Here is a 10,063-nt window from a genome sequence, read left to right as displayed (position 1 = left end):
TGCCTCTCTATTGTTCTCTTGCTATCTTTCTCTATCCTCTTCTCTTCACTTCCCCCATTCCACACTGTCCTATTTTCATTAAGTACCTTCACTGCTTTTATGTCCTCCAATTTTTTGCTCTCTACCATCGAGTGCGGATAGTCGGTATATATTGAGTGGATACATACAATATCTTTCTTTCATAGCCTGGCTTACTTCACTCAGCAATAGATCCTCCATATCTGACCACTTTCTATCAAATTCCAGGGTCTTGTTATTTTTTATGGCTGAGTAGTATTCCATAGAGTATATATACCACACTTTTCCAATCCATTCATCAGTTTGTGGACATTTAGGTTGGTTCCATGTCTTGGCAATTGTGAATAATGCTGCAATAAACATGGATGTGCAAGCACTTTTCTGACTGAGCGTTCTCCTGTCTTTTGGGTAAATACCCAGAAGTGGGATTGCTGGATCAAATGGTAGTTCTATTTGTAGATCTTTGAGGAACCTCCATATTGTTCTCCACAGTGGTTGAACTAGTTTACATTCCCACCAACAGTGTAGGAGGGTTCCCTTTTCACCACATCCCCGCCAACACTTATCACTTTTTATATTCTTAATCTTTGCCATTCTGACAGGGGTTAGGTGGTATCTCATTGTGGTTTTTATCTGCATCTCCCTTATGATGAGGGATGTTGAGCATTTCCTCATATGCTTTTTGGCTGTTCGTATGTCTTCCTTAGAGAGACTTTTGTTCAGCTCACTTTCCCATCTTTTAATCGGGTTAATCATTTTTTTTCGCATAAGGCACTTGAGTTCCCTATGTATTCTCGTTATCAGTCCCTTGTCTGAGGCATATTTAACAAAAATATTTTCCCATTCTGAGGGTTGTCGGTTCACACTTGTTACTGTGTCCTTTGCTGTGCAGAAACTTCTTAGTCTAATATAGTCCCACTTGTCTATTTTAGGGATTATTGCCTGTGCTTTGGGAGTCTTATTTAAGAAGTCTTTGCCTACTCCAATGTCTCCCAGAGTTTCCCCAGCATTTTCCACAAGTAGTTTTATTGTCTGAGGTCTTAGGTTCAGATCTTTGATCCATTTTGAGTTGACTGTTGTTAATGGTGAAAGATGGGGGTTCAGTTTCATCTTTCTGCAGGTGGATACCCAGTTTTTCCAGCACCATTTACTAAAGAGGTTTTCCTTTTCCCAATGGATTGACTGATATCCTTTGTCAAAGATCAGTTGGCTATAAGCTTTGGGAGTTATTTCTGGGGTCTCTATTCTCTTCCATTGGTCCACATGTCTGTTTTTATGCCAATACCATGCTGTTTTGATGACCACAGCTTTATAGTATATCTTGGGATCAGGGAGTGATATGCCTCCTACTCCATTCTTCTTACGCAGGATTGCTTTTGCAATACGAGGTCTTTTATGGTTCCAGACAAATTCTATAATTGTCTTTTCTAGATCTCTGAAGAATATCTCTGGTATTTTGATTGGAATTGCATTAAACATGTAGATTAATTTGGGTAGAATTGCCATTTTGATTATGTTAATTCTACCAATCCAGGAGCATGGGATGTCCTTCCACTTTTTTATGTCACTTTCAATGTCTTTTTTAAGATTCTCGTAGTTTTCTTTATAAAGGTCTTTGACTTTCTTAGTTAGGTTTATCCCTAGATATCTTATACATCTTGTGGCTACGGTGAAAGGGATTCCTTTCTTCAGCTCTGCTTCATTCAACTTGTTGTTCATAAATAGAAATGCTATAGATTTTTGGATATTGATTTTGTATCCTGCCACCTTACTGTATTCACTTATTACTTCAAGCAGTTTTTTCATGGATACCTTTGGGTCTTCTAAGTATACCATCATGTCATCTGCAAATAAAGATATTTTCAACTCTTCTTTGCCTATTCGAATGCCTTTAATACTGTTCTCTTCTCTGATTGCAATAGCTAAGACTTCCAGTACTATATTAAAGAGCAGTGGAGAAAGTGGGCAGCCTTGCCTAGTACCTGTTTTCAGAGGAAAAGCTTTCAGCTTTTCCCCATTCAGTATAATATTAGCTGTAGGTTTTTCATAGATTGCTTTTATTGTGTTCAGAAATGACCCTTCTATACCAATCTTACTGAGAGTCTTAATCATAAAAGGATGTTGTATTTTATCAAACGCTTTCTCCGCATCAATTGAGATGATCATATGGTTTTTATCTTTCTTTCTGTTAATGTGGTGTATTACATTTATGGTCTTGCGTATATTGAACCACCCTTGCATCCCTGGTATAAAGCCTACCTGGTCGTGATGAATGATCTTTGTTATATGTTGTTGGATACGATTTGCGAGTATCTTGTTGAGAATTTTCGCATCTATATTCATCAATGATATTGGTCTGTAGTTTTCCTTTTTTGTCATATCCTTATCTGTTTTGGGGATGAGGATGATGGAGGCTTCATAAAATGAATTTGGAAGGTTTCCTTCCTTTTGAATCTTTAGAAATAATTTTAGTAAGATAGGGGTTAATTCTTCCTTGAAAGTTTTGTAGAATTCACAAGTGAAGCCATCTGGGCCTGGGCTTTTCTTTGTTGGGAGATTATTAATTACTGATTCAATCTCCTGGCTTGTTATAGGTCTATTCAGATTCTCTATGTCTTCCTGATCCAATCTTGGTAGTTTATATGCATCCAGGAATTTGTCCATCTCCTCCAGGTTATCTTGTTTGTTGGCGTAAAGTCGCTCATAGTATCCTCTAATGATATTATGTATTTCTGCTATGTCCGTGGTAATATTGCCTGTTTCATCACATATTTGATTAATCTGGTTTCTTTCTTTCTTCTTCTTGATCAGTCTAGCCAATGGAGTATCAATCTTGTTGATCTTTTCAAAGAACCAGCTTTTGCTTTCATTTATTTTCTGTATGGTTCGTTTATTTTCTATTTCATTTATTTCTGCTCGAACCTTTATTATTTCTTTTCGCCTGGCATTTTGGGGGTTCGTTTGTTGTTGTTTTTCCAGTTCTCTGAGGCATGATGATAAGTTATCTACTTGCCATCTTTCCATCCTTTTCTTATGTGCACTAATTGCTATGAATTTCCCTCTTATGACTGCTTTTGCTGTGTCCCATAGGTTCTGGACACTTGTGTCCTCATTATCATTTGTTTCCATAAATTTGTTTATTTCAGCCTTAATTTCTTCAGTAGTGAAGAAGTCATTCAGAAGTAGGTTGTTCAGTTTCCATGTGTTCGTGTGTTTTCGGGGTTGTTTCTTGAAATTAATCTTGAGTTTAATTCCATCATGGTCAGAGAAGATGCTGGGTACAGTTTCTATGCCTTTGAATCTGTAAAGGCTTGATTTGTGTCCTAATATATGATCTATCTTTGAAAAGGTTCCATGTCGGGGTGAGAAAAATGTATATGTTGTGGATGTAGGGTGGAAAGTTCTATAGATATCTGTCAAGCCCATTCCATTTATAGTATCATTTAAGTCCTGTATCTCTCTATTTATTTTCTGTCTAGAAGATCTGTCTATAGGAGATAACGGGGTGTTGAGATCTCCAACAATTATAGTATTTTTCCCTATGTCTCCTTTTAGCTCCAGCAGTCTTTCCTTCACATATTTAGGCGCACCTGAGTTGGGTGCGTAGATATTTATAAGGGTTATATCTTCTTGCTGGATTACCCCATCTACTATTATATAATGCCCTTCTTTGTCTCTTCTTACAGTCTTTGTTTTAAAATCTATTTTGTCTGAGATCAATATCGCTACTCCAGCCTTTTTCTGATTTCCATTTGCATGGAATATCTTTTTCCAGCCCTTGACTTTTAGTCTATGTATATCTTTATCCATAAAGTGAGTTTCTTGTAGGCAACAGATAGAGGGTTTCTGTTTTCTTATCCATTCAGCTAGTCTATGTCTCTTAACTGGGGAATTTAATCCATTGACATTCAATGTAATTATCGATATTTCCATACCTGATCCTATCATTAAGTGAGCCATTTTCTTAGTTGTTTTTTGTTCTCGTATAACTGTCTCTGATTTTTTAGTTTTCCTGGTATAGTACTCCCTTCAAAACCTCTTGAAGAGCTGGTCTGGTGTTGGTAAATTCCTTCAAATTTTGTTTATTTGAGAATGTTTTTATCTTTTTTTCCCATATAAAAGATAATTTTGCCGGGTATAGTATTCTTGGTTGAAATTGTTTTTCACTCAACACTTTGACTATGCTTCCCCATTCTTTCCTTTCCTGCATTGTTTCTGCTGAGAGATCCGATGTTAGCCTGATGGGGTGACCTTTGTAAGTAACCTGGCGTTTCCCTCTTGCCAACTTTAGTATCTTGTCTTTATCTGTTGTTTTTGCCAGTCTGGCTATGATGTGCCTTGGAGATGATCTTCTTGGGTTGATTCTACTTGGGGTCCTCTGTATTTCTTGGGTCTGGATATTTGAATGCCTTTCTAGATTTGGAAAGTTTTCTTCCAGGATCTCATGGAATAAATTTTCCAGGCCCTTATTATTTTCTTCCTCCTCCGGAATACCAATTATCCGAATGTTGGGGCGCTTGATGGTGTCCAGTATTCCTCGTATATTATCCTCATTTTTCATGGTTGTTTTCTCAATCTTCTTGATACTTTTATCTAGGTCAGATGTTTTGTCTTCTACGTTAGAGATTCGGTCTTCTGCCTGGTCTAACCTACATTTAATGCTTTCAAGGGAGGTTTTGATTTCCTCTATCACATTCTTCAAACCTAGAAGTTCCATCTGGTTCTTGTTTAGGGTATCCATTTCTTCTTTCAAGTCATTAAAGGACTTCCTCATCTCCTGGAGCTCCTTGTCTCTTTTCTCTTCCATCTCAGTTAGTTTGGTCACTACAAATATTCTGAATTCCTTATCAGACATGTCCACGACGTCCATTGTATTGACTGTGGGTGATGTAGGATTGATGATTTCCCTTGCCTCTGCGATTGTTCCTAGTCATCAGGTAATCTATGTTTCTTCCTAACTTAATTAAGGTATCTCTGATTGTTAAAAGTTGTACAGGCTTAGAAAATTGATGATTTCTCTTATGGTTGGCCTACCTGTTGCTCACAATTACCATTAACTGTTGCCACTAGCCCTGGATGGCCCAAAGTCCTCGCTGTTTCTAAGGAGTGGTGAGCCTTCAACTGACCAAATAAGCGACACCCCAAGAGCAAAGAAAAACAAAACGAAAGAAGGAAATCACACGGCATGCAACACGCACCACACGCTATTCAAATCACCAAAATTCAATGAGTCCAAAGGTTAGTGGAAAAGGGTCAGAAGATGAGTGACAGGACCAGGTTGGTTGGGCCTGTAGCCTCAGTCCGCCTGGTGTCTGGAACTGCTGGCCAGCTCGATCTGGATTGCAGGTGGGGTGGGGTGGGAATTCACCTTAAAGTCCCAGACCACCAACCTGGGGTCCAGGGAGCAGGAACGGTGGGGATGCGTGGAGATTCAGAAGGGTCAGGCCTGCAGCCTCAGTCCACCTGGTGTCCGGAACTGCTGCTTAATACTTATTTTTATAATCTGTTATTAGTGTTTTCTCCTTGAGTAGTGAAAAGGGTAAGATGGAAAAAAGGAGAAAAAATATACACTTATGAAAGCCTCTATTTGCTAAGAACTCTATACATAGTACTATTTTTAATACAACAACCATGGGAAAAGGACTTTATTTCTATTTTTTACAAATGAAAAACTAAGCCTTAGAGAGGTTCAATAAATTAATGAAGTTTATTTTCCTATTAAGGAATAGGTCTAGGACTCAAAGTCAGATCTTCTCAATTCCCAGACCCTTGCACCTTCCACTACTATTCTACTTCCAATCAGAATCCTTCTCATACCATTTATTTTTGTATGTTTTTATTGCCAGAGGGCATTGTGCACTCATGAGAGAGAGAACCACCCAATGGGGCATGGTCACGCTGCAATTTATTTTCTTCATTTTGCTATCTTGTCAGTATTCAGGGCATGCACACAGACAAGCCCAGCATTTTTTCAAGCCAGTGGAGCTCAGATTTGAATCATATTTGGCCATGTGGGATCCAGCTTCCTATGCACAGCATTTAATTACTGTGCTACAAGACTGACCTTTCTTCTCATATCACTTAAATGTTAACAACAACGAGGGTCCTAAGAGTTTTAGAGTTAAGGAGATAACCAACCCACATACACCTTTTATTCAGTGAGTTTATTTAAAATTCTCAGTACCTGAGTATAATTCCTGAACCTTATCTTGAGTTCTGGAGATCTGTTAAATTGAATAGATCTGCTTTCTGATCTCCCCAAATACTATTTGTCCTCTTCCAAAAAGAAATCAAGGGAAAAAAGAAAAAAGCAAAAACTTTAAGGGACACATAAATGGAAAATTATCACTTGATGATAATGTGTATGGTAACATCTTTGGAATAACATACAGTGTACTCATTTAAGAAAATTTGTTTTGTCTGTTCTAATGATATACAATGATTTAATGTAAAATAATAATAAAAAGATATCTTATTTAAAAAGAAATTAAGTTGACCCTCAAACACGTGAAAAGTGTTAAAATATCACTCAAAATGGAAAATTATCACTTGATGATAATGTGTATGGTAACATCTTTGGAATAACATACAGTGTACTCATTTAAGAAAATTTGTTTTGTCTGTTCTAATGATATACAATGATTTAATGTAAAATAATAATAAAAAGATATCTTATTTAAAAAGAAATTAAGTTGACCCTCAAACACGTGAAAAGTGTTAAAATATCACTCATAATTAGGTAAATACAAAGTCAAACAATACTGAGATGTCATTTTTCACCTATAAAATTGGCAAAAATTACTTTCATGAATCTTTTCTGAAGAAACACTTCCAACAACATAGGCATAGGTTATTCATTGCAACATTGTTACAATTAGAAAATATTGGAAACGACCTAAATGCTCATACTTAGGAGAATGGTCAAATAACTATGGTACATCTAAACAATTAAATGCTGTATTAATTACATATTACAGTATAACAAGTGATTCCAAACTTAGTGGCTTAACAAACATATGTTTATCATTTCAAAGTTCCTGAAGGTCAAGAATTCTGCCACATTTTAAGAGTCTTCTACTTGGGAACCAGCAGTTAGCGTAATGGCTATGTCGCTGGCCTCCCATGTAGTCTACCGTGATTCGCGTTCCGGACCTGGTGGCTTAAAACCCACGCCGGGCGTGTATGCGTGCGTGCCCAAGATCCCAAGAGGAGAATGGAGGAGAAGGGATTGCAGCGTGGCCATGCTCCCCGGGGGTTGATTTCTTGCTTTCTGTCTCTCTGTCTCTCTCTGTCTGTCTGGCGCGGGCCCCCGGGCCCTATAGCGAAAAACCTCTCAAAAAAAAAAAAAAGAATCTTCTACTTGGGGGTTTTTTTTTTTTTTTGAGGTTTTTGCTTTAAGGCACAGGTGCTCGCCACAAAGACAGAGAGAGACAGGGAGACAGAAAGCAAGAAATCACCCCCCAGGGGGGATGGCCACACCACAATCCCTTCTCCTCCATTTTCCTCTTGGGATCTTGGGCATGCACGCACACGCACCTGGCGTGAGTTTAAGCCACCAGGTCCAGGACTCGAACCGCAGTTGACCACAGGGGAGTCCAGCAACATAGCCATCACGCTAACTGCTGGTCCCTCTACTTGAGGTGTTTTTTTACAAGACTGTTGGACAAAGCTGGGAGCTATCTGAGGCTCAAATGGGGGAAGATCAACTTTTCCTTATTCTTTTTTTTTGGTTAGAAGTTTTTGCCTCAGGATACATGTGCTCACTGGAGAGAGAGAGATAGTGAAAGGAAAAGTGAGAAATCATCCCCTGGGGGGATAGCCACATTGCAATTCCTTCTCCTTTATTCTCCATCTGGAATCTTGAACACAATGCACACACACCTGGCATGAGTTTCAAGTCACTGGGTCTGGGACTCAAACCACAGTTGGCCATGTGGAAACCCAGTGGCGTAACTGCTACACCATCTGCTCGTTGCCTTTTTATTCTTTTTTTTTTTTTTTTTAAAGTTTTTTTATTTAATGTGAGAGAGAAAGAAAAGGACAAAGAGACAGAACCCTAAAAGGATCCTGATGCCACGCTTCACCCCCATCTTCAGTTAGCCTTAGATGAAGGGCATTACATGTGCCCTGCATACTCAGAGAGGTCTATGGATATAAACACATTACCTTCCCATGTAAGTCAGCCTTGCAGAGCAACATTGTGTATACTGCTGTGTTACTGTCCAGTCCCAGAAGGACTGACTTCTAATTTCATACAGTTGTTGGCAAGATTCAGTTCCTTGAGGATTGTAACACTGAGGGCCTCAATCACTTGCTGACTGTCAGCTGGAATCTGTCCTCAGCAACCAGAGCCTTTGCACAATTCCTTACCATGTGGACCTCTCTATATGTTGACTGCCTTCGTCAACGCTAGCAAAGGAGGATCAGCCAGCAAGATGAAAATAATAATGTAGTGCACTATAATCATGGAAATAACATTCTATCACATTTGCCATTTTCTGTTGGTTAGAAGCAAGTCATAGGTCACACCCACACTCAAGGGTAAGGACTTACATAAGGGTGTGAATATTAAGAGACAGAAATCATGGAGCAAACTTAGAGTCTTTTGCAAGCACTACGTAGCTGTATATATGAACAAAGAAGCTATAAACTAGCTTAGCATGATTTGTAGGATATATAAGGAATCTGAAAAGTTTGTGGAAGGGCCAGAAGGTGGTGTGGAGATTAAGGCACTGGATCCCACATGGCTGACATTGTGGATTGAGTCCCAGACCTGTTAGCTTAAAAAATCACACTGCATGTGTGCATGTGTGTCCAAAATCCCAAAAGGAGATTGGAAGAGAATGAATTGTGAAGTGGCCATCCCCTCTGTAGGGTGATTTGTCACATTCCTTCTGTTTCTCTCTGGCAAGCACATGTATCCTATAGCAAAACCAAAACAAAAAGTTTATGCAAAATATGTATTATGAAAAAAACTGCATAGATTTGATTTTTTTGCAACAGAACAAACACACTTTAATTCCATTTTCTGTGACCTTTTAAAAGTCCTCTCATATTGGAACCAGCAGTTGGCGTAATGGCTATGTCACTGGACTCCCATGTAGTCGACCGTGGTTCGAATTCCAGACCCCGTGGCTTAAACTCACACTGGGCACGTGTGCGTGCGTGCCCAAGATACTGAGAGGAGGATGGAGGAGAAGGGATTGTGGCATGCCCATCCCTCCCTGGGGGGTGATTTCTCACTTTCTATTTCTCTTTCTCTCACTCTCTCTCTTTCTGGCGAGTGCTCACGCCCTATAGCAAAAACCTTTGAAAAAAAATAAAAAGCTTACTTGAGTATACAGACTGAGCTGCAGGCTTACATCAAGGAATTCTATGCTACCAGACTAGCCTGGAGCAAAACGGGGTCTGTGCAAAAGAACTGAGGATTGCCGTCTGGATACACACACTGCTGGATCGGGTACTTCTACCCCTCCACCAGCAACGCCCCCCATGCCTCTGGTTCCCACCAGTTCAGGCTCCAATGACTCTGCTTCCCGCTCAGTACTGTTTGCCCAAATCAGTCAAGGGGACAGAATCACATATGCCCTGAAACACATATCCGATGGCATAAAGACTCACAAGAACCCTGCTCTGAAGGCTCAGAGTGATCCGTTATGCAGTGACCCAAAACCTTCCAAAACCAAAAACTCGCCCTGTCTCCCACCCCAGCCACAAAGAAGAAACCAGTCATTCTTGAACTAGAAGGTAAGAAGTGGAGAGTGGAAAATCAGGATAACGTTTCCAACTTGGTGATTGGTTACACAGAGCTGAAATAAGTGGCTTATATATACAAATGTGTCAGTATGACACTGCAAATCAAGGGCAAAATGAACTATTACAGTGGATAACTGTAAGAAGCTTGGTCTGGTATTTGATGATGTGGGCATGTGGAGATAAAAAGTTCAGGTAATGGGGACCAGCAGTTAGTGTAATGGCTATGTCGCTGGACTCCCATGTAGTCGACCACGGTTCAAGTCCCGGACCCAGTGTCTTAAACTCACGC

The 10,063-nt window shown here is 39.5% G+C and overlaps 1 pseudogene; it reads left to right on the top strand.

The window, feature by feature from the left end:
* The window catches only part of LOC102500735 (adenylyl cyclase-associated protein 1-like), a 20,009-nt pseudogene that overhangs the window by 9,549 nt on the left and 397 nt on the right, over positions 1 to 10,063 (top strand).

This window comes from Tupaia chinensis, unplaced genomic scaffold (genome assembly GCF_000334495.1).
Source record: "Tupaia chinensis unplaced genomic scaffold, TupChi_1.0 Scaffold148734_1, whole genome shotgun sequence".
In the NCBI taxonomy this organism is placed as follows: domain Eukaryota; kingdom Metazoa; phylum Chordata; class Mammalia; order Scandentia; family Tupaiidae; genus Tupaia; species Tupaia belangeri.
The sequence above is the reverse complement of the archived record's forward strand: the minus strand, read 5'-3'. Positions and strand labels throughout refer to the sequence as shown.